The following is a 24,130-nucleotide window of genomic DNA, read 5'->3' as shown; positions in this document are numbered from 1 at the left end:
TTATTTTAAAAAGTGCTCAATTGAGGCTCAGAAATTAATAATGAAGAATGTTTTTACTATGATTTTTTTTAAATAGAATTATGCAGAAATATATGCCCATGTGTTGCTGGCTTGTGGTTAAACCAGACAAGCATATTTTGTACGAAAGACTTCATTTAAAATTCTACACCCCCTTCCCTTCCTCTCCTATTCCCCCTATCCAATCCAGTAGCAACACAAATGACTACACTGGGGATTATAATAGGAAGATTTAATTCTTTTGCAAATTTTAAAATTTTGTTCCTTGCAAAGTATTTCCTTGAAATATTAAGAATTACTTCCATTTCTCAAATTCAAACATAAACTGAATAGGAGGCAAGGAAGGGAGTAAGAACAAAATGGGGAACAGTGTGGAAGAAATGAAGGCTGCCTTTGTCAAACAAGACCTACATTCATTCTAAAGAATCACAATCTTTGGCTCTTTTGCTAGTTTTCACCACTATAGTCTGCTTATCAAAGCACTTTATCAGTGGCGAAGGGATGTGGGTTAACCACTTCACTCAGCTTTAACTTCCCAGCTAGCAGTCTGTCACCAAACAGCTGTTTTTCAATATGTACACTATGTGCTGCAGAGCTAACTCTGAGCTTCTGACAAGAACAGCATTGTATTATGGAGCTTGTTCATATTTGGGATTGGTTTACTTTAACCCTCAAGGGGAAAGAAGCCAAGCATTACTTGGAGCTTTTAATATTTTAAAGGGGTCTTTCAGTATCACCAAACCAACCTGTATGTATGTAGTAGGTTCAAAGAACATTAATTGTGGATAACTTCAAAACGTGGTGTAGTCTTCTCTGTGTGCATTATACAACATGACATTTTAATAAAAAAAAATAGTAAATTACTTGGAGTAAACAGAGCAGTGAAGTAGCGAAATTATTTCAGATAATGAGTTTGCAATCAGATCATGGCCCAGTACAGAAAACCAATTTGTCAACTGATAACATTTTCTACCAGGGTTCTGCATGGTAATCTGTATTAATTAATTAAAATATGGCATTATTTTTTGCTACCACACATTCAAATTTATGGTAAAGGTTAGGGGTCTTATAAAATGTACAACTTCCCCCTATTTACCATTTGCTAAATAGCTTATCTGTTTCAAAAGTCTGGTAGTTGAAATTGACCAGGCATTCTGAGGAACTGCCACATTGAGCTTGGGGCTTACCAATTTTGTTACTCCAGCATGGTCATGAGAAGATTGGAAGCTTCTGCTTCTGTATTAGATTAACATAATTTAGCATTATATACAAACCATAAACTACAATGAATTTAACTATGGTTAATGCAAAAAAAGCGAATTTGCTAAACTATAACTAGACATTATTTCCCACCCGATCCCCACCCCACTAACGATATTTAAAACTAACCACAGTTCTCTGGATTCTGATATCATGACAAGCTCTGATGAGTTGAAAAGGAAACAAAGGCTTCTGATGTATCCTTGTGATTGTGCTGGGGAGAAGGGAGGAGAATACAGCTCACCATGGCTTGGCCTATTTCCAAATCCAGCAACTGAGTTAGGAAGATATTTCCCCAAGCTAAATAGTCTCATGGCTAGAGTTGACGTTTAAGATTTTAAGTTTCAGTTTCAGATTTCTATTGCAAGTGTGGTTGATGTATTTTTGCTCTGCACAAAAACTTTTAACGCATGGGTGGGCAACATGCACTCCACGTCCTCCCCCACAACCCCACTGTCCCCTGGGAAAAAATAAAATCTGTGGGGAGGGAATGGCATCCATAGCACTACAGAGCACCAAAATATCACATTTAGCTAGTTTGCAAGCTAAAATTGACCATTTTGGCACTCCATAGCAGCTACAGATGCCATTCCTCCCCCCACGTAATTTTTTAAAAATGCATGTTATGTTTGCTCCACAGACTGCCTCTTGGGGAGAGTGTACATTTGGGTGGTGGTGTAAAAATAGCCGAATACCACCTGAGGTTACTTATCCTTCTTTTAATGTATAAACACCCATAATAACTTTATTTGCAATCAAAGAAAACTGGCTGGAATGCATTTAAAGGAAAGGGAAGAAATCCCATAATAGTAAATTTGAAATTGTAGTAATATTTCTAAAGTTTATTGTTTTCATTATCATCACTGAATTTTATTATTTGAAGTTCTGTTATTTGTATTTTTTTATCTTGTAAACTGGCTCCAGAGTGTTTTTATTCTTAAGGTGGCCTTCAAATATTGTAAATTAAAGAGAAATAAATAATAATAAATGGGCAAATTCCCCACATTTACCATTTGTTGTGTTGTTTTTCTGCATTTACCATATGAAGAACTTGTAGGGGATAAATTGTGGCAAACACAAGGTTGCTTTGGTAAGTTACTGAATGCTAATTTTTTATATAGAGCTTTTTTATACAGAACCCTGCTTGTGGGAGTTATTTGAGGATTAAATGACCCTCGCATCACCCTACAACAGACCATGGGGCAGCCGGGACATGACACAACTTCCCCAGAGTTCCTCTACTCTCAGGCTTTTGGCAGCATATGATATGATTTTAATTTGGGCCCTGGATTTCTTACTGTTCATTTTTTTTAAATTGTCTGCTTATGTGTTTGTCTGCAATGGGTTTTATATTATGTACAATATTGTATTTTAAAGGTTTTTAATCCTTGTAAGTCACCCAGAGAGCTTTGGTGATTGGGTGATATAGAAAAGTAATGAATGAATGAATGAAGGCAAATTAACCCACAATGAGTTGTCATGTCATGAGAAGTTGCCCACTGTCAGCCAACAGAGCTATTCCAAGTGCTGAGGGGACGATTGTAAACTAAACCTTCAGGTAGTGAGGAGGATCCTTGGCAGCCTATTATGACTAGTTTGCAAAACATTTAGCTGACAAAATGGCTTACATTCTGATTCCACTTTGAAAGCAGGAATTTTGGCTGTGACTGAGGTTTCTACTTGTCCTGTTTTGATAGATAAATTTCAGCTTGTTCAGCTTGAGGATGTGGACAAGTTCCTTGGAGGCCAACCACTTGTGTTTTAGTTCCATGTCAATCTCATCTGATTAAGAATTCCAAGGGAGGGTGGCTATGAGAACGATAAGAGACCAAATGCTTCCATGAATGAAAGTTGTGTACCAGTTTGATTAAAGGAAGCTGTTGTAAGACTTTTTTTCAAAAAAAGAGACAATGTGGTTATCCTACCTATTCCCCCCTTTTCAGCCTTTGATGCTTCTAATAAGCACTTTCGGGGTGTCTGATAATGTTTCCAGATAGACGTCTCACTTAGGGAACTCTGCATTAACTATAAAATCTTTAACCAAACAAATCCTCTGTATCTTATAGAACTCAAGTAGATTGGTACCTATGGCATAAGCATAGGCAGAGGATCAACACCACCCCAGCGACAAGCTTGGGCTGATATACCAATGATGATCCTATCTGGACAGAGAAATCCTAGCTACAGTTATCCATGCTCTGGTAACCTCTCATTTTGATTGCAATGCATTATATATGAGGCTGGCTTTGAAAATGGTCTGGAAAATTCAGCAAGTCCAAAATAAGGTAGCAATATTGTTAAAAGGGGCTGGCCAATATGATCATACTATGCTATTGCTTTATGATCTGCACTGGCTGCAAGTCTGTTTCTGGGCAAAATTTGAAGTGCTGGCATTAACATACAAAGCCCTAAATGGTTTTGGGTCAGGTTAACTGGAGGATCGTCTCCTTCCATATACATCTACCTGGACCCTAATATTATATTCAGAAGCCCCTCTCCGGTTGCCTATGCCAAATGAGATAAGACGGGTACTAATAAGAGGGCCTTTTCAATGGTGGCATAACAGTTGAGGAATGCCCTCTTCAAAGAGGCTCACATAGCACCTATATTGTTGCCAATGAAGACCTTTTTTATTTTTCCAGGCTTTTTAGCCCTTCAGGTGTTTTGTTTTGTTTTAAAAATGTGTTAGTGCATTTTTAGGTCTTTGCACTGCTGCTGGCTTTTATTATGATTCATGCTTTGATTTTATTCTGTTTTGGAGTTATGGTTTTTATATTACATTTTATTATATTATTGTATTTTATGGTTTTAAGTTTTGTTTTATGAATGTTCTCTTCATCTCTAGTCTTCAAGTCCTCTTCCAATCAATAACCATTTGGCAGATAGCACTCTACAGGTCACACTCTGGACCTAGTATTCTCAACTGGACAGAACATTGGTGTTCTGGAATTGGGGAGGGCACACACACCCATAAACCTGTTGTCATGGTTAGAAGTTTAGCTTGGCAGTGGTTTTCCTCCTCTGCATGGCCCAGTTCAAGGTACTAAGTCCACGGTATTTTGAAGAATAACCTATGAACTATCTGATCAAGTGCAGTCATTTTCAAAGGTCCTGCTCTACATTCCACTAAGGGAGATGTGATTAGTGACAATGTAAGGCATAGCATTTTCAGTGGTGGCACCCTGATTGTAGATTTCCTCCCAAAGAAGGCTAGAAGTGCCTCTCCTCTCTTGTCTGTTAAACAGCTGGTTAAGACACTTTGTTCTTTGGGGTTTTAATTACTTAATTTCACCTAGTTGTCCTGTGTGTTTTCTTCTGGTTTTGAATGTTTTCTTTAACTGTATTTATATGTTACTGTTATAAAACACATTGGGGGCTCTTTTTAGAAGAGTAGTATAGAAATGTTCTATAAATAAATGAAATAAAATGAAAATAAAATTAACTTAGTTAATTATTTTGATGCATCAGCTTGCATCTATTAAAATTAAAGCATGAAAATGCCATTTCAAAATACTAATTTGTGATATGTGACAGCGCAATATATGGTAAGCAATATACTATAATATCCCTCAAGACACTAATGCTTATGAAAAGCTTTTAAGAATTCAGGATTCAATTGTGATTTCTTTGCTATGGGAATCATCTAATTCTTTCACTGTAAGTAGAAGCGAATTCTACTGTATATATTTAATTCAAGAAAGAAAATAGTATGATCTGGCCTGTATTTTTCTACTGAGCGGTTTTTGTGAACCGCCCAGAGAGCTTTGGCTATTGGGTGATATAGAAATGCAATAAATAAATACTGATGTCAGGATTAAATATAGAATTGTCTTTTCCAGAATTAGGATATGAACAAGTTTTATCAAACTAAACTTCTTCAATATTTATTAACTTGGATACTGTCTATATCCTTGTTGAATAATCATGTTCACCTTACTGTAACTGCATTTATGAAAGAGATTCTTTATTCAACAGAAAATCCCTTTAAAAATAAATGTGGTTTAATGAAGCAAACTTTGTCACCTTCCTTTTAGGAAGTGCTCTCCAAATAGTTGAAGAGAAACAGAAGAACTCTTTGCTCCAGTTTCTAAATGCATCTGTTCAAGTGTTTGGCCCACTTTTCTACACAGTGTTTTTCTTGTTTGTCTGTTTTTTAGTAAAGGTGCAACCTGGACTGTAGGACAAAAATACATTCTGCCATCTTCTGCATCATTAAAAACAATGTCTTACACATTAATCTCAGAGACCCTTTTCAAATGTACTTTGTTCTGGGCTATCACCTGTGCCTCTTTTCTGCCAATCTTGAGTGAAGAGCTTATTGTTTACCAAAATGCTGTAATTCTTGCGTCATACCTGTTTTCCTATTCTAGGGTTACTTACAAGATACTTATAGTAATGCTTATTGGAGAAAAGAAAATGTCTGATTTTCACAAGTGTGCAATACAGTTAACATTTTTAAAAAGACAATATTATGATTTTGGCTCGTTTGTACTGAAATTTTACTTTGTTTTCATACCAACTGATTAATAAAATGTTTATAGTTTCTGAATTGCACAGTATGGAAAAAACAACTGTAGGATGTCAATTTCTAAAGCAAAGGGTGTTATCTTCAGTCCTCAATCACTTTCAACATATTGCTCATTGTGCTCTCTATTTTTACGTGTTCTATATTTTTCTCCCTCATTGATATCTCTGGAGTCCTTCGGCTTTCTTCCTTGCCATGCTGGTTTATATGGTATTCTTTGTCTCTTATGGTCCTTGTACTCTCCTTCGCGTTTCTTGCCTAATGCTGTTAAGGAGGAAGAAAGAGGGAGTGCTAGCATTAACTAAAAGGAGCAGCTGAAACCTGGCTGTATAAGAGCAGTGTAAGCAAAGTTCAGAAATAAGGTGGGAGAAGGCCAGAAAAATGGTTATAAAACAGGAAGCCTGTAAAATGCAGAACACTTGAAAGATGTGACAACATTTAGAACCCTGAGGGATTCTAACATCTGTAGCTACTCTATGTATGCACATGTGTTCGGCTGCAGAGGTGTTGACTGTATGAATATAAGGCTTGAAAAGGATTTGACAGCTCAGGGAGTTGACTGAAAAGTGGCCATAATATATTCAAATCCTGTCTTAGAACTCCTTGTCTTGTTTCTAATTGCTTGCTTACTGAGCCACCTCAACAACTTCAAATATCTGTGTAAATATGTTTTGTTTTTAAGGCTGCTTCAATAAAGTCTCGAGTTTAAGTGCATTATTTATTTATTTATTTATTTAAACTTGTATTTTGGCTCTGGATGTAGATGGGTTTTATCCAACAAATATGGTTGGCTTATGTGATGTACTTAAAGCCTCTGGCAGAACACAAATCTTTGGCATGTGTGCAAGTTTTGAAAACATGCATTTATTTACCCATCAGAAAGTAATGGGTCCTCAGGAGCTATTATGGTCCAGCTCATAATTCCTCCTTACCTCACTTACTATTGACCCAATAGTAGCAACTCATGGGACTGATTTGTGGTCTGTTCATAGTCATTTGATTGCTGTGTACGTATATCAAATGAGTACACTTGCATGGTCAATGAAATGGTTTGCTCTACACGCACGCACGCACACCCTTCCTTTAAACTGAATAGATTGAGTAGTCTGGGCATAGCTGCAAGTCTCCATATTTCTAGCCATGTCATTTTAATAAAGGCTTGATTTTCTGACACATACATAGTCACACTCAAACCAGCTTTAGTTAAGAGTATGTCCTCCATGTTATCTGTGCCTTAATATTTGATATTGTTTTTGTCTTGCTTTCAAAATGAAACATGCAATATAGTATATAGTATATATCCACTGGCAAACATGATTCAATTTTAATTTTAGATTTAAAAATGCTTCTATAATGAACTGCATACTATCAGTATACTGAATAATTAATGACACCATTGTGCTAATCATGGTTAAACATGATAATAGTCCACCCTGACAATTCTGAGTATAGTACATTAGTTTCAATTAAGGTGTCTAACCAGGGTACAAAGATCTGAGATAACACTGCTACTCTGAATAAACATGCTGTCACCTTTCCCACCATATAATGCCTGCAAAATCAATTTCTTCATTATGGAAAATATTCATAATGTGATAGCTTTTATTGTGGATACATAAATTGATGTAAAAATATTCTGAATGAAACAGTTACTGTTGAACCAGAAGGCCATATTAATTGGTAGTATGTTAATAGTGACCTACAACATGTAATGGAACATATGAATGTGTGAACTAATACATCATATAGGAGAAAGCTGCCTTTGCAGGCACTAACAAAAATCAAGCCTTAGATATACTAAGTGCACATAAACAATGGTGTGAAGTTGTAAAGTATGGATAGTTAAAATTTGGAAGCAACGTGTGATTTGTAAGTTACAACCTTCACACCCAGATCTAAGAAGTGTCATACCAGAAGAACCAACACAGTTTATTATCGGCTATTTAGCATTATTTCTTTTGGAGTGTGGGGGTACCAAATACATACAAGGAACAATTCAATGTAGGCCTCTTATTGAAGACTGGAGTGAAAGTTTGTCTATATTCTAAAAGAGATGAAAGGGTAATTAAAAAAATCCTGGTGCAACTAATAATAAAGAGTGGGGAGGGAGGGGATCTAAATGGCCACCCGGGCAGATGCAATTTACATTAAAATGACAGATAAAACAACCAAACATATACAAGCAACTCAGAATTCTGGATTGGCACAACCACCAATATATTGGCACATCCCAACCTTTGTGACTGGCACCTGAAATCCATGCTGAGCCATTGCACTGCAGAGACATAATGAGAAAAGGGCGAGGGAACTGTTTCCCCCCTACTTTTGCACTTGATAATAAAAGCAAGATAGGTGTAATATGATCTTTCATTAGTTCCTCTGTTTATATCTGCAAAGTTGATTGGTCCCTCTGATCACAATTATGATTTCAATGTCATTCATATCGACATCACTGAACATTCTATAGCACTTATTCAACAACTCATTAGAGATAGTATAGTTCCAGAGGATTCAGTGTCTATGTTGATTTCTAGTCAATGGACTGCATAAACATATATGTCCTAGGACAGAGTTCTTCTTGCAGCACCAAAAGTACCCCAGGAAATTCCAACAAGAATATTTAAAATAGATAAGTTAAAGGTATTAAATCAGGGGCAGGCAACTTGCGGTCTTCCAGATGTTTTGGTCTACAACTCCCACCATCCCTCACATGTCTACGCTGCCTAGGACTGATATCCCCAACCCTGTATTAAAGGAAAGTCTGGTTATGTTTGATAATCTTGTCTTGTTAATAAACTGTGGTCTGAAGGGGGTGGACATTTGCCAAACTTGAACACAGCAACAAATTCCCATCAGAGGTCTGCCATGCACAATGCTTGCAAGCTTTTAAGATGGCCTTGAAAACATTTTATTTTACCATGGTCTTCTCATGATGAGTACTGTTACTGCTGCTATTGCCATTGTTGTTCTTGCTGATTTTATTGTTGGCTTTTATTGTTTTTAATTGCTATTTTATTGTGATTACGTTTCTATTGCTTTTAATATTTTAACTGTTTTTATGTACCGTATTTCTTCGATTCCAAGACACACTTTTTCCCCATATAAACATCTCTAAAAACAAGGTGCGTCTTAGAATCGCAGGTGCATTCATTATTTCTTAGAATCAAAGCTTTTTTTCTGTTGGTGGTACTGAAATTAGTGTGAATCTTACAATCGATGGTGTCTTAGAATCGAAGAAATACGGTATTTTATTGTTGTAAGCCCGGAAAGGCAAAGAAGAAATGTTTTAAATAAATAAATCAACAAACCACAGCTTGTCAGTAACCAAGAGGAGTACCTCAAATATCCTTTCACATGCAAAGGGAAATGTGGAGTATTTGTTGATGTTAATGAACCATCCTTTGTGGTTATGTCTGAAGACAGCTGAAGAAAATGGAGGGCTTTGTTTTTCAAGGATGAAATTATCTTTTGAAGGTAAGAAAGAAAACTGTCATCAGCATATCAAAGTCTGTGCATTAGAACAGCTTTTCCACAACCTGGTGCACTGATACAATCCATTGTAAGGGATTTCTACCTGCATATTTTTTCACTGTCTTTGAGGCACATAAAAAAGGTTAAATCCAATGTTAAGCAAGCAAATGGCCACTTGCTCAACAGCGTTCCTTTCTCCTCCTCTCTCTGCATGCCATCCAAATCTGCTTGAGGGGCACCCAACCCAATCACTGGAGCAAATTTGGAGTGGGTGCAGAAGTTTGCCGAAAGTAAGGGAATTTCAATCTGCTGACAGAAAGACTCTGTTGGACACCAACAAGTTCCCTGCAAAGCAGTTAAAAATGAACGTTCTATCTGAGAAGAAAACGTGGGATCAGAATTGTGTTTTATATATGTACAGTGAGCTGTTAAAGTTTCTTTACACTCTTTTGCATACAACATACCTTACTACCAAAACCACATGAGAATCAAATATAACAAATGTAGCACTGACAGTTGGAGTGCATGATTCTAAACACAGTCTTAGCCCTAGTTAGAAAGACAAACAAAAGCTGCAATCCTGTGCACATTACCTGGTAAGAAGCCTAAATGATCTCAGTAGGGCATACTTTCAAGTATACATGCACAGGAATAGGTGTTGTAAAGGGTCTTAAATGCTAATGTCCTCCTCCTCCTTAATACATTATTGGGGATTGCCAAGCCCAAAGAGAGGGAAGGCAAGCAGTCTCCTCTTTTATTCAAATGAAAGATATGTTTGCTATGCAAATAAACATACATAGAAATAAGAGAGGGATTGCTACAGATATTCTCTGCTCCCCCATCTTTTCACCTATACTGATGCACATTATTATTATTATTATTATTATTATTATATTATTATTATTATTATTATTATTTATTGCATTTTATACTGCCCAATATACAATTCAAAGTATAAAACAAAAAGTATAAAAACATGATATAAAATACACATTAAAACGGATTAAAACACACCATACATGATTAAAATATCTTTAAAACATCCTGAAAACATTCTAAAATTTCACTGGATAGGCCTGCCAGAATAGATCAGTCTTTATTGCTTTTTTAAATTCTAAAACACTGTCAAATTGACGAATCTTCTCCAGCAGGCCATTCCACAGTCTGGGAGCAGCAGAAGAAAAGGTCCTCTGGGTAACAGTTGTTAATCTAGTTTTTGCTAGCTGAAGTGGATTCTTCCCAGAGGACCTGAGTGTGCGGGGCAGATTGTATAGGGGAAGGAGATCCCACATGTAGCCTGGACCCAAATCATGTAGGGCTTTAAAGGTAATAACCAACACTTTGTACTTTGCCCGGAAACTAATCGGCAGCCAGTGAAGAGATTTTAAAACTGGTGTAATGTGGTCACCCCTAGGTGTATCAATGACCAGCCTGGCTACCATATTTTGGACTAATTGAAGTTTCCAGACTAGGCACAGAGGTAGCCCCATGTAGAGCGCATTGCAGAAGTCAAGCCTCAAAGTTACCAGTGCGTGCACTACCGTCTTCAGGTCTTCCAACTCTAGGAAGGGGCGCAGCTGGCGTATCAGCCGAAGTTGATAGTAGGCACTCCTGGCCGTTGCATCTATCTGGGCTGTCATTTGGAGTGATGGATCCAGAAGCACCCCCAAGCTGCGAACACAGTCTTTCAGGGGGAGTGTAACCCCATCCAGAACCGGTTGACACACCTCCAAACCCAGGTTGTGGCATTTGATAGCAAGCACCTCCGTCTTGTCTGGATTCAGCTTCAGTTCGTTTTTCCTCATCCAGCCCATTCCTGGCTCTGGATCAAAAGCTTATTGTCAACCCTGTCCCACATGTTTCAGGTGGGCTCTACACTTTGTTTTTTATATGCTTGAATAGTTATCAGATCAAAAGTTTGGAAGTCACTTTAAATTGACATAATCAGCACTGGGCAAATCTGGCTCCCACTCAAACAAGAAAAACAAGTTCTTTGCAAACCCAATTTAGACAGAAGTACATGTGACAGATCTGAATGAGTGCAGTTCCACAGCAGGCATATTGCTGAAATTATATATGCCTGTATACACCACCTATGGATCCTGAGCCTTCATATCACAAGTGTCTACTAAAAGGACTAAAATTGCTGTACCTGATGGAATTACACTTTATTATTTCACTCTAGGAGTTGTACATAGTGGACTCTTAAGTTTAACAAAAAAACAAGCATCCAAAAATAGGAAATATTTAAATTTAGTTATACATTGAATGTGGAATGTTTCCACTTTAAAAAAAAATCCTGAGTAAATAAATACAGGATTAAAAACCCTTCTTAAATTGAGCATTTCACAAAGTGTGTATATAGTGAGAGGGGAGGAAGAGGGTGAAAGAAAGACAAACACACACACACACATTATACTAGAAAACCCATTCAGGAGAAAGTAACAACTTGCAAATAGGCAAGACTGAAATTTCATGTTTAGCCCAAAGAAAAGGAAGGAACTGACTCTATATAAACTATATATAGGTTTTGGCCAAGCAATAATGACTCCTAGCCTGTGGTCATTTTAGGGACCTAAGAAGGCTGTCTTGACCAACTTCCCCTTACTGGCATGCCTCCTTCAGACTCAATCCAGAGAATGAAAGACATTTCCCTCTATCCCTAAGAGAAAATACTCCTTGGATAAACCACTTTCTGGAGGAAGCTGGAGTTTTTACTACATATTCACATACAGCAGGTACCAGTACCAAAAACCAAAGAGAGATATACATTGCTTGCTTTTCTTACAACTGAATGGAATCCAAGCATTTTAGGGTGTTTTTTTTTTTTTAAAAAAAAAGATTACAGAAAAATACTTAAGAACAACAAAAACCCAAGTAATACTTCTAGATTATATTTATTATTTATTTATTTAAAACATTTATATCTCGCCCTATATCAATAAGATCTCAGGGCAGCGTACAGATAAAAGCATATAGTATAAAACAGTAAATATACACAGCTAAAAACAAATTAAACTATAAACCAAGTTAAAACAATATATAATTTAAAAGCAGTAAAACTATTAAAACAGTTAAAACAATGTGCCAACTTGGTGAATTCAACCATTAAAAGCTTTGTTAAAAAGCCATGTTTCCACTTGGCACCAGAATAAAATCAGCGTTGGCGCCAGTCGGGCCTCATTCCACAGTCGGGGTGCCACAACAGAGAAAGCCCTCTCCCTTGTCCCATCGTAGCGAATGTGTTGTGCTGGTGGGATGCAGAGAAGGGCTCCTCCAACAGATCTCAAGTTTCGGGCAGGCATATATAAGGAGAGGCATTCCCTCAAGTATCGAGGTCCCAAGCTGTTTAAGGGCTTTAAATGTCATTACCAACACCTTGAATTTCGACCGGAAGCATATAGGCAGCCAGTGCAATTCCTTATATGGTCTCTGTAAGATGCACCTGCCAGCAGTCTAGCTGCTGCATTTTGCACTAGCTGCAACTTCCGAGTCATCTTCAAGGGCAGCCCCATGTAGAGTGCATTGCAGCAGTCTAATCGGGAAGTTTCCAGTGCATGCACTACTGTGGCTAGGTTGTCCCTGTCCAGGAAAGGCCGTAGCTGGCGGATCAGCCGAAGCTGACCCCAAGTACTCTGTGCCATGGAGTCCACCTGGGCCTCCAGTGACAAAGAAGGATCTAGGAGTACTCCCAAGCTATGCACCTGCTCCTTCAGAGGGAGCGCCACTTCATCCAGAACAGGTCACTTACCCAATTCCCAGGCTCGGGAACCACCAATCCACAGAGCTTCTGTCGTATATGGATTCAGCTTCAGTTTATTGGCCCTCATCCAGCCTATTACAGCCTCCAGCACTGGTCCAGCACCTTCACAGCCCCAGCTGACTCCGATGACAAGGAGAAGTAGAGCTGAGTATCATCAGCATACTGATGGCACCCAACCCCAAAACCCCTAATGACCTCACCCAACTGCTTCATATAGATGTTGAACAGCATGGGGGTTAGAATAGAACCCTGTGGCACCCCACAGCTTAATTGCCATGGGGTGGAACAGGAATCCCCCAATACTACTCTCTAGAGTCGGTCCCGCAAGTAAGAATGGAACCACTGTAACACAGTGCCTCCTACTCCCATCTTGCAGAGCCGGTCCAGTAAGATACCATGATCAATGGTATCAAAAGCTGCTGAGAGATCCAAGAAGATCAACAGGGTAGCACTCCCGCTGTCTTTCACCCGGAGTAGGTCATCAGTCAGAGCCACCAAGGCTATTTCAGTGCTGTGCCCTGGCCTGAAACCAGACTAAAATGGGTCCAGATAATCCGTTTCTTCCAAGAACGTCTGAAGTTGCCCAGCCACCAAACGCTCAAGCACCTCGCCCAAAAAGGGGATATTAGCGATGGGGCAGTAGTTCTCACATACCTCTGGGTCCAGGGAGGGCCTCTTCAAGAGAGAGCGCACTACAACCTCTTTCAAGGAAGCAGGCACCACTTCCTGACAGAGAGAGGCATTTACCACCCCCTGGACCAACCCAACCAATCTACCTCTGCTAGATCGAATTAGCCAGTATGAGCAAGGGTCAAGCTTACATGTGGTGGGACGGACTGATTCAAGCATCTTGTATTATAGTTCTTAAACAGTTGACACTGGCTATAATCCACCAGAAAGAACATAACTTTTAGCATCACAAGTTCAAATTTGTTTTAACATTAACAAGTTAGACAACAATCCAATGGACTGCAGCCTCACTGCTTGGAAGCCCCCAAACTTGGAGGCTTCCAAGATTCCTATACCCTGCCAAGGCTGAAAGCAGTAGGGCGGAAGGAGCGGCAGAGGTAATCTTTGCCTCCCCTTCCTCTGATGTTTTTCCATCTTCCAAGGTTGGAGCACTGTCTCCGACCTTGGAGGAGGGAATCCAAGCCATCCTATGGTCTCTGGGACACTCCCCCAGTGACTAGGATTGCTCTCCTAAGCAACAATCTGGTCCTCCTCTGCGCCTCCGCCTGCATACTTCATTCCCACTATGGCCCTGTTGTGTTAAAGAATTTCTCAACAATTTTCTGACCTGCACATGGATTTTGAAGTGTAGAAACTGGACTGTACCACCCTGATATCAACTTTTCAGTACTAAAATGAATGGATTTTTACTACTGAACTATCACCCTTGAGGTTATAAGCATTACTCTTTGCTAAAATGGCCTGTAACATATATTCTGCCCAACAAGTTTTGAAAATACAACAGCTTCTTCACGAGCTTCTAAAAACACAAATTATATAGAAATCATTGCTTGCAATTCAAGACATTTTAATAGTAAATTTTGTAGAAGACAAAGGCTATTTTCATGTCCTGTGAATAGTGTGATATCACTATTAAAAACACAGTGTACCATAACCTCAAACTACTGTTCTCAAAGAAATACACCAAAAATATTAACAGTTTAGGAAAGTAGTAACAAGTATTGACTCCAGGTTTTCAGGTCCATCAGGCAAGGCACTTCAATGGACTCCCTCTCTCAGTGAGTCTACCTTCTCACCCCCATTTTCACCAGCTACTCTTGCTTCTCATCGTTTTTCTCATCGTTGCTTCCACTTCCTAGATTGATAGCCAGAGAGCCAGTGAGCAAGTAGGCAGTGGCAATTATTATTATTTATTATTATTTATTACATTTATATCCTGCCTTTTTTCCTCCAAGGAACCCAAGGCGGAGTACGTAATCCTCCTTCCCCTTTTCCATTTAATCCTCACAACAACAACCCTGTGAGGTAGGTTGTGCTGAGAGTATGTGACTGGCCCAAAGTCACCCAGTGGGTTTCCATGGCTGACTGGGGACTAGAACCTGGATCTCCCAACTCCCAGTCCAACACTTTAACCACTACACCACACTGTCCTCAGCAACAGGCAATGATGAAGAATTGGAGCAACTCCAGGAGGCTCATCAGTGGCCCCCTGCTGGGATGTGGGCCCTCAGCAGGTGCCTGACTATGCCTACCCTTGACTATGCAGTATAAAATAATATGCAGTCTTACATTACAATACAATAATACATGTGTAAATCCTTGTGTGACATTCAGAGGTAAACAGATTTTGCAATCCATGTTCTTGACTTAGAAAACAACAACAAAATTATAGAACATTTCTCAACATATTCTCTTAAATGCTTAACTTTAGGAGGTATTGTGGGGCAAGAAGAATTCATGAATATTTGAATATGTACACTAGGCACTGCTAAATAAAGCTGTAATTAGAGAGCACATTTCATGAAAATAACCCACAGCAGAAATCAGTGGGTTTCTACAGCGAGCGGACCAACTGATTCCAAAATGTCCTCCAAATGTTCCATAGCTAACATATGCACACTAATATTAACTGTCACAACCTTTTCAGCACTTACACGAGATATAGCACTTCTAGAAAGGAAAAGGGTCAGTTGATGATCGCTCCAAATAGCTTAACATAGATTATCTATGTTAAGCTATTTGGAGCGATCATCAACTGACCCTTTTCCTCTCTAATTACAGCTTTATTTAGCAGTGCCTAGTGTACATATTCAAATATTCAACAGAATAGTGCCCTGTAGCACCCCATGGCACAAGTGCTAGAGGACTGAAGTACACTCTTCAACACAACTCTGACACTGATCCTGTTAGCCAACAATACCACAGGAACAAATTGATCTACTGAAATACAATGCCTCCGATGCCCATCCCATGAAACTGGTCCAGGAGAATATCATGGAAGATCGTACCAAAAGCCTTGGAGAGATTGAGTAAGCGGAACAAGTTTGCACTTCCTCTTCTATTCTTTATAAAGATCAGCCAATAGAATGACCAAGGTTGATTCAGACACAAAACCATGACTAAGCCTGGACTAATTTTAGCCAAAAACGTTGCAGTTGCATTGCCACAACTCTCTAAATCACCTTCATTAAATATGAGGAATTCACACAACCAGGTGATAGCTAACACAAAACCTTGGGACTAGAGAGTGATTCTTCAGAAACAGCCATATTACTGCCCCCTTCAAGATGGCAGGCACTACCCCCTGCAACCTCCCAGCAATAACCCCTGCTGGGTTGCCTTAATTAGCCATTAGGGACAGGTATCAAGAGGACACATGCTCAGACATATGCTCAGTCCACATCGTGTCTCATTAACTGAAATTAATCCCACAAAATTTGGCTGGATGAATCAATGGACACCTCACTTGGATCCGCCATAACTGTGGCATCTAAATTGCTTTAGAACTGGATGACTTTATCTTCAAAGTGCAATGAAAAAGTGACATAGCAGGCCTCTGAGGGCTTTTCTGTCTGTTTTCATGTTGTGTTTGGGGAAATAGCAAAGTTTAGGTTTTCCTATATCCAACTGATTACACTGCTACTTCTTGTAGCTGCCAGTATGGATATTAATCTTCCTGTTCTCAAAATTGTCATAGATTGTTTTCATATTACTAATACTGCCCTATTTTGTATTACTAGCTTGGATGCTAACTTCACAGAGTTCAAATTCACAGCATTGGACTTTCTCACTTCTTCCTGCTTTCTGCAACACGTGTCCTCTGAAAACCTGCTCTTGAGGGATGGGCAACCCTTTGGAATGGTGCAGGATATGGTCTGGAGTCCTAATATAGAGGGGGGAATGGACAGAAATCACTCCTCTTTACATGAACAAAAAGGCAACTTAGAATCTAAGGCCCTGTATTTAAGTAACCCCTGTAGTATGTATGTAGTGCAGATACAAGTAAAATATATGAAATTAATATAAATGCCTATATTTTGTAAATGCAAATTACCTCAATCACATAAACTTTTTTAAAAAATTAAGAGCTATGTTAAAAACACTGCATTAAAAGCTCAGATTACATGTGACTCACTGTTTTCAAGTTAATATTTTTGGCCCGATTAAACACATACTTGTTTTATGTTATTATGTATATCTAAACATGTTAGCACCACCATCTTCTCTCTTTTTACCAACAGGCTTCCAAAGAAAGTTCTATGTTATAAGTGAGTCTGTTATTGTTGTCAATGACTTTTGCATAGTGTTGTATGAATGCAGGCAAAGTTCAATCAAGTTATTAAGATTGTACATGTGGGCACTGAAATGTCTCTTAATCTATAGTACTGCCCAACCAATTGGAATTAATTTTTAATTTGTCCTTTAAAGCTAAATATGAACGTAGATCATGTATGTGCATGCACAATGGGCAAGTTGCAACTGGAAAATTATATAATAGGAAAACACTTATTCTTCAAGGCAAGTTCCAAATTCAATAAAGAAGGGGACTCCTATATGGCAGCCAAAAACATACAAGTCAAAACACAATCTAGCATGAACAAAGCACCCATACAGCCAAAATTTTAGCAACGCTAAATAATATCCCACCTGTCATTATGTCAAATAGTTTGGCATGTTTCCACTGCAAGACAAAAGTGACTTTTGTTTGTGTGTCAAATGTGCTCTGAGCAAAAAAGAAAGAAGTATGGAGCACAGAATGAGTTCTCTAAGGTGAAAAGAACTCCCTATAAATAGCAGTTACCCTTGCCACCTCTGTTTAAGGCTCAAAAATAGATGCTACAAATATAGTTAACAGCACACATAGTGAATAAACTTTTGTAACAGATTATATTGTAGCTGGAAAGTGTCCTATAATTTTAAAAAATAATATGCAATTTAAAAATGGACCCAAAATGACACATTTGGAACTAGAAGAATATGTCTCTTTTATTCCACCCATCACTAAAAAAATGTCCATGCATTGCATTAGAATTTATTATAAGCAGGATAGAAATTAGCCAAATAACTTTCATAACCATTTCATTTTATATTTGAAAATAATGCCAATTTATAAAAAAAATGAGCAGTTTAAATAACCATTTTCTACACTAGTTTACACATAAAAGTAGGAAGAATGGGTTGGATCCAGACTAAGTTAGTTGCACTTAGTTCCTATTGAAATCAATGGAACTTAAGCTATGACTACCTTGCTCCACTGATTTCAATGGGAAATAAGTTTGGATCCAACCATTATTGTGAGAGCACTCTCATAACAGCTATACCAAATTAACAGAAATAGCACACTGTGTTTCAGAATGGAACAGGGACCATGTAATTTAGGTATTTATTTGATTTAGGGGGAGGGGGTGAGAGAGGAAGTAGTGTGGTTGGTATTTACTGGATCGAAACTGAGCATGCTATTCTCTCCTGTTTCAGATACTAAAGGCTCTGCACTGCATAACACACAAGCCAAAGAGCCAGAGCCTGAGTGCTCTGATACAAGATCCTCCTGTTTGGAGTACTTGGGATCACTACCATCACTACTTTTGCCATCACTCCATGTGACGTCTGCCCCTCTTTTACCCTGGCTTTCATCTGTTATCCCCTCATGCCTAGGACAACAAGCTCAAGGAGTGGGACATCACTGCCAAATCAGCTGTACACACGGACCTGGCTAACCTACTACCCCACTTCAGTCAATGCCAAAAGTGTGCTGAAGCTATCACTGTTACTACAATAGTTTGGGGAAATGGGTCCTGGCTGTAAAGTGCTATGGTATACAGAAACTAAGCTGACACACGGATTAATTCAATAACACAAAATAAAAGTCTATTAAATACAAGACAATGTTTCAGTTCTATAGACGGTATTATTTACTTGGATGATTAAGAAATAGCCTAATCCTATCTCACTACCCTTTCTAAATCCTCCCTTCACCAAACACCAAACCCAATCTTCCTTAAAACTAAGCTAAACTGACTAAATTGAAAATTCCCTCCTCTCACCACACTCACTCCTCCCTCCCACCAGGTAGAACCAAACCAGTCAATATCCCTCAAGCGCCCTCCTGCTACCTGCAGTTAACCCCTTCCTTACCTATATAAGGAAAGGAAAGGAAAGGAAAGGAACCTCTCATGCAAGCACTGAGTCATTACTGACTCTTGAAGGGACACCAGCTTTCACTGACGTTTTCTTGGCAGGCCTTATAGCGGGGTGGTTTGCCATTGCCTTCCCCGGCCATTATTACCTTTCCCCCAGCTAACTGGGTACTCATTTTACTGACCTCGGGAGGATGGAAGGCTGAGTCGACCCGAGCCAGCTGCCTGAAACCAGCTTCTGCTGGGATCGAACTCAGGCCGTGGGGAGAGTTTCAGCTGCAGAAACTGCTGCTTTACCGCTCTGCACCGCATGAGGCTCTTTACCTATATAAACAGTTTCTGAAAAACCAAATGCATTCATATTAACATAATAAAACAGGTTAGCCAAAGGAGCAGGTGATTTTGTCACACTCCACCATTCTGGTTCAAATAACACTTTAAGTTTAGCGCTGAATTAACAGCTAGTCTGTTTTAGAGAAACTTGGTATGTAAAAGATATGTAATGTCTTCTAGAGCTAAGAGCAAGTTTTTTTTGTCAGCTCAGTCCTTTGTAGTATCAAGCTCTAAAGTACACTAGATTCAATTTTAATAACAGTGGCTAATAAATGTGCGTGTATTCAATCAAATGTGCTAGCTCCCTCAAGCTTAAATGAAGGACTTTCTTCTATTACTAAACCTGAGAAATTGAGATCTCCCAGGGAAGATCTCCTAGTCTTGCTAGGCACTATGTTATGATTGGTGAAACTCTACAGTTGATTTACAACTGCTTGGAAACTATAGCTCAAAACATTCATTCACTTATATCTTATTTGATTTAAGTACCTGTCTTCAAAAAGTTCCCTATACAATGATGATATTTAGTACTTCATTTCAGTTCTTATATTAGTAGAGGAAACAGTCTGGGACACTAAAGGCGAGTAAGCGTTATTATAGGAAAATGAAAAAGGTTAATTTATAACTGCATACACAGCAGTAAACAACAGAGAACCTATTCACCCATGCCTACAACACCTACTTTAAAATAACCTCATTATCTACCAGGTATTAGGTAACACTTATTCAGTGTTTGCTGCATCCATCCCAGCTACCATTTTTTCTTTTCTATTTTACAGCTGCCAGTCATATAAACTTGGAACCATCATGATTCAAACTTCTCAAAAACAAAGCTGAATAGTCATTCAACTACAATTTGGTCATTTTAATGCATCTGACATACAGATGAACACTAAGACCTTAGAAAACAAAGAATTTAACAGTATCCATCTATAGCAGAGGTGGGTAACATGTAGCCTTCTAGAAGTTGTTGGTCTTCAACTCCGATCAACTTTGTCCACAGGCCAAACTTGCTGTGGCTGATGGGAATTGGCATTCAACAACAACTGGAGGATACATGTTCCCTACCCCAATCTATACATTACAAATTAATAAACACTAACGTCCAAAACTGTGAATCAGGTGAACTGTATAACAATACTTACTGAAATGTTGGTTAAATAACTCAAAACTAAATATACCATAATTTGCCCTTTAAAATATAGCATTTTTCTTTTAAGAATATTTTACAAATATCCCCTTTTTTATTTATAGAAATGCTTCTAGAAACAGCTGTACACAAAGGCAAGAATACGTTAGTTCACTCCCTGTACAACGTTAGTACAATCAGACAGCTGCCAATTTTAAGCAAGCAAGAATCACTAAGCAAATAAGTAAAATTATCAGGTTACACAAGATATATCAGGAATTAATAAATTGTTGCCTCTTGTGCTATGGATGTTAATAAATGTATCCAATTCATAATTAAAACAAAAAAGCTTGTGATTTGTGAGAAGTTTACATACAGAGTAAAAACCCACAAGTGTGTCCAATAATGGAAGTTATCTGTCAGAGGAATGGGAAGGAAAGCAATTCTTCCTCCCCTCTGTAGCCCCTGACTCCCCACAACAAAATCTGCTCTGGATGGATGTGGGGCACAGGGGACTGCAGGGCGGGGAAGAAGTAAAGAAAGTTTTATTGCACAAGTTTGTTGGATGGAATCCAGAAAAGGTAAAAACAGAACAGGATTTCTTTTTCAACAAAAAATTGATGTTTTAAAAATGTCTATGTCTGCAATCCTATACACACCTACCTGAGAGTAAGTCTCACAGAATTCTGAGAGACGTACTGGGAGGCGGACTGCACTTCCAGCCACACTCCCTGGCATCAGATATGCTACTGGCCCTATCCCCAGACATCCATGTACTGGTGTCAACTGCCTACAAACCCTGACTCAGTAGGTGATCACATGTAGGCTTTCTTTATGCCGACAACAGTCATCTGGAGTGGGGGCAATAGCTTCCCAGATGCCTGGGGTGGGGATAGTACAGACGCCCAGCACCACCACCACTAATCATGTGAAGGGGGCTGGTATGATACTGCCATCCCTTAATCACCTTAGATTTACAGTGTGTATGTATTACCTAGCCGAATAAAACATGATCCACACATAAGTGGTGGGACTGTAAAAAGGTCTCAGACTTTTGGGACCAAGTCTTTTTGGAAATTTCAAACATAATGGGAGCAATTATAACTAAATCTCCAGAACTGGCACTTTTAAACTTGTTCCATGGGCAGCATAAAGACTTATTACATAAGAAATTGGTGGGATACCTCCTAATAGCAGCCCAAGTGCTTATAGCCAGTTATTGGAAGGATCTACAAGGAATCTCAATAACTAAATCATATAATAAGGTATGGGAAGTATCACTAATAGAAAAATTAACTCAAAAGTTATGTATAACAAAAGGACAAAAAAAAATCAGATACGTTTGCCGCTGAGTGGGGGACCTCTATAACATATATGAATAAAGACACACATCCAGTCCCAAAAGCTTTCAGGAATATTTGGTCTACATAAAACATAATCATTCCTTTTAATGCAACGTCCATGTTTACATTTGCATTTGTAATATACCATATAATATATTTACTTTATCTTATATGACCATGTTCTGTACTAAATCTCCATATGCTGTCTGAATTTTAGTGGAATATTGTTTTTTCTTTTTTCCTTTCTCCGCTTTTCTTTTTCCTTTTCCTTTTTTTGTTTCTTGTGTTGTTTTGTTGATTATTATTATTGTATTTCTTGTATATTTTCAATATTTTTTTTAAAAAAAAGAATAAAACATGATGAGGCAACAGAGAACCTAAAGTCATTTATCTAACAGCTCCCTAGGATTGATTACGTCCATGGAAAGAGGCATCACAGTGAACTGGTCCCTGGAGTTACTGCCAATGCTTTGTTGGAAAACTGAGTGTTCATGAAGTGGAAAATTTTAAAAGAGCCTTCCCGTCACGTTAGCTTGTCATGTTAGTAATAACAGTGACACAGTGGCTGTGTTTGGACAACACAATAGTCAACGTTGGGGTAATAATCAACTTGAAAGTTGTTTATCTAGGGGGTACTCCCCACACAACATGATAATAATCAACTGTGGTGTGGATTAGGATCAGTGTGGAGTTGATCATTAGTCCACGCTGAGTTGACCCACTCATCCCCTGCCTTCCCTCCCCCACTCAGTCCTCCCTTCTCTGGAGGCAGAGAAGTTCCAGTCTGGGAGTAGGGAAGAGACTGCTAATGAGAAAACAAGTACGCCTCTCTTTTTCTCAAAGCATTTGTAACAGAAAGAGGACATGACTATGTAGCTGCTGGTGCTCCTACAGGAATCTAGGTCCAATGGCTGGCTGAGCTCCAGAGGAGCTGGCTTTGGCTTCCCTTGTAGGACTGTGGAGCAGACAGTTTGTGGAGGTTTTATAACTTCAAGTTATATGCTCTGTCCTCCAACATAAGCAGTCCAGAAATCAGCTCACACTGCTGGGACAGCTCATGGAGCCCCAGGAGGGACAGAGGAGGAGGGTGAGGCAGAATACAGGCATGAGCACCAGAATGGATGCCGAAAAGAGCCACAGGCACTGGCGTTAGCAGTGGGGAAGGCCTCAGAGGAGAGAGTACAGGCAAAGGCCTGTAGCTCCTGACCCGTGTGCTGGATGATCTCAGTCAATCAGTGAACATGATGATATGGCTACAGAACAACATTACAAAGGGTCACACAGATTATCCCAGCCAATCCAACCAAGCCAACCCCAGATTATCCCAACCAACCCAATTCTCCTCACTCTAAAGCAGTTGATTGGCAGGTACTTTTCTACGCTATAACACCCTCAAAAATCATTGAAACATGGGGCATTTTCATGGGCAAACATGTTTGTGAAATGTTTCCCTTTTGGTTTAGCTCTTAAAAATGGCAAGATTGTCCTTCCCAAGTATACCTATTAGAAGAGCATTCACAAATCATCTCAGTAACGTACATGTTAAAAATACTTGAATGCCTCATGGCAGATCTAAAGTTTCCTAATCTTGCAACTATGGTTAAGTGAATGAGAGCATCCTTAATGCTTATACACTCCTTTTTTTGTGAACCGCCCAGAGAGCTCCGGCTATTGGGCGGCATGGAAATGTAATAAATAAATAAATAAATAAATAAATAATAAATTCTCCTCCCTCAGGTTCAAATGCTCCTCTCCCCTTTGAATTTCCTCCTCCATTTCCTTTCAGCATTAACTATAGTTAGCCTTACATTTCCACAAAGTTAAAGGAGAACCACATTTCACTTCAAACAAGAGTTTGGCCCCAGAATTAGCAAAAGTTTCAATTGTGACATGAAGGTAACTGTGATTAGTGTTCAACTTGGTGCAGATGGAACACTAACCATAGTTAGCATTGAAAATATAAATGAGGACAAAACTTGAATGGTAGAAGGAAAGAGCATATCCAATCTTTTAACCATGATTTAAATAAATTGGAACACACTGGCCACATATGGAAAATCACATAGTGGTTTAATAAACCACAGTATGAACAAGCCTCACGGCTCCACATGCAGCTACTTCACTCCTCCCTTTGTGCGAGCCCAGAAACAAACTACAAATTCAATTAACTATTGTTTCACT

The 24,130-nt window shown here is 38.8% G+C and overlaps 1 protein-coding gene across 1 annotated transcript in view; it reads right to left on the bottom strand.

Annotated features, from left to right (window-relative positions):
- The window catches only part of GMDS (GDP-mannose 4,6-dehydratase), a 352,937-nt gene that overhangs the window by 263,872 nt on the left and 64,935 nt on the right, over positions 1-24,130 (bottom strand). The window lies entirely within an intron of this gene.

The sequence above is a fragment of the Elgaria multicarinata genome, chromosome 7 (assembly GCF_023053635.1).
Source record: "Elgaria multicarinata webbii isolate HBS135686 ecotype San Diego chromosome 7, rElgMul1.1.pri, whole genome shotgun sequence".
Classification (NCBI taxonomy): Eukaryota; Metazoa; Chordata; class Lepidosauria; order Squamata; family Anguidae; genus Elgaria; species Elgaria multicarinata.
This window is presented reverse-complemented; position numbering and strand designations above follow the sequence as displayed.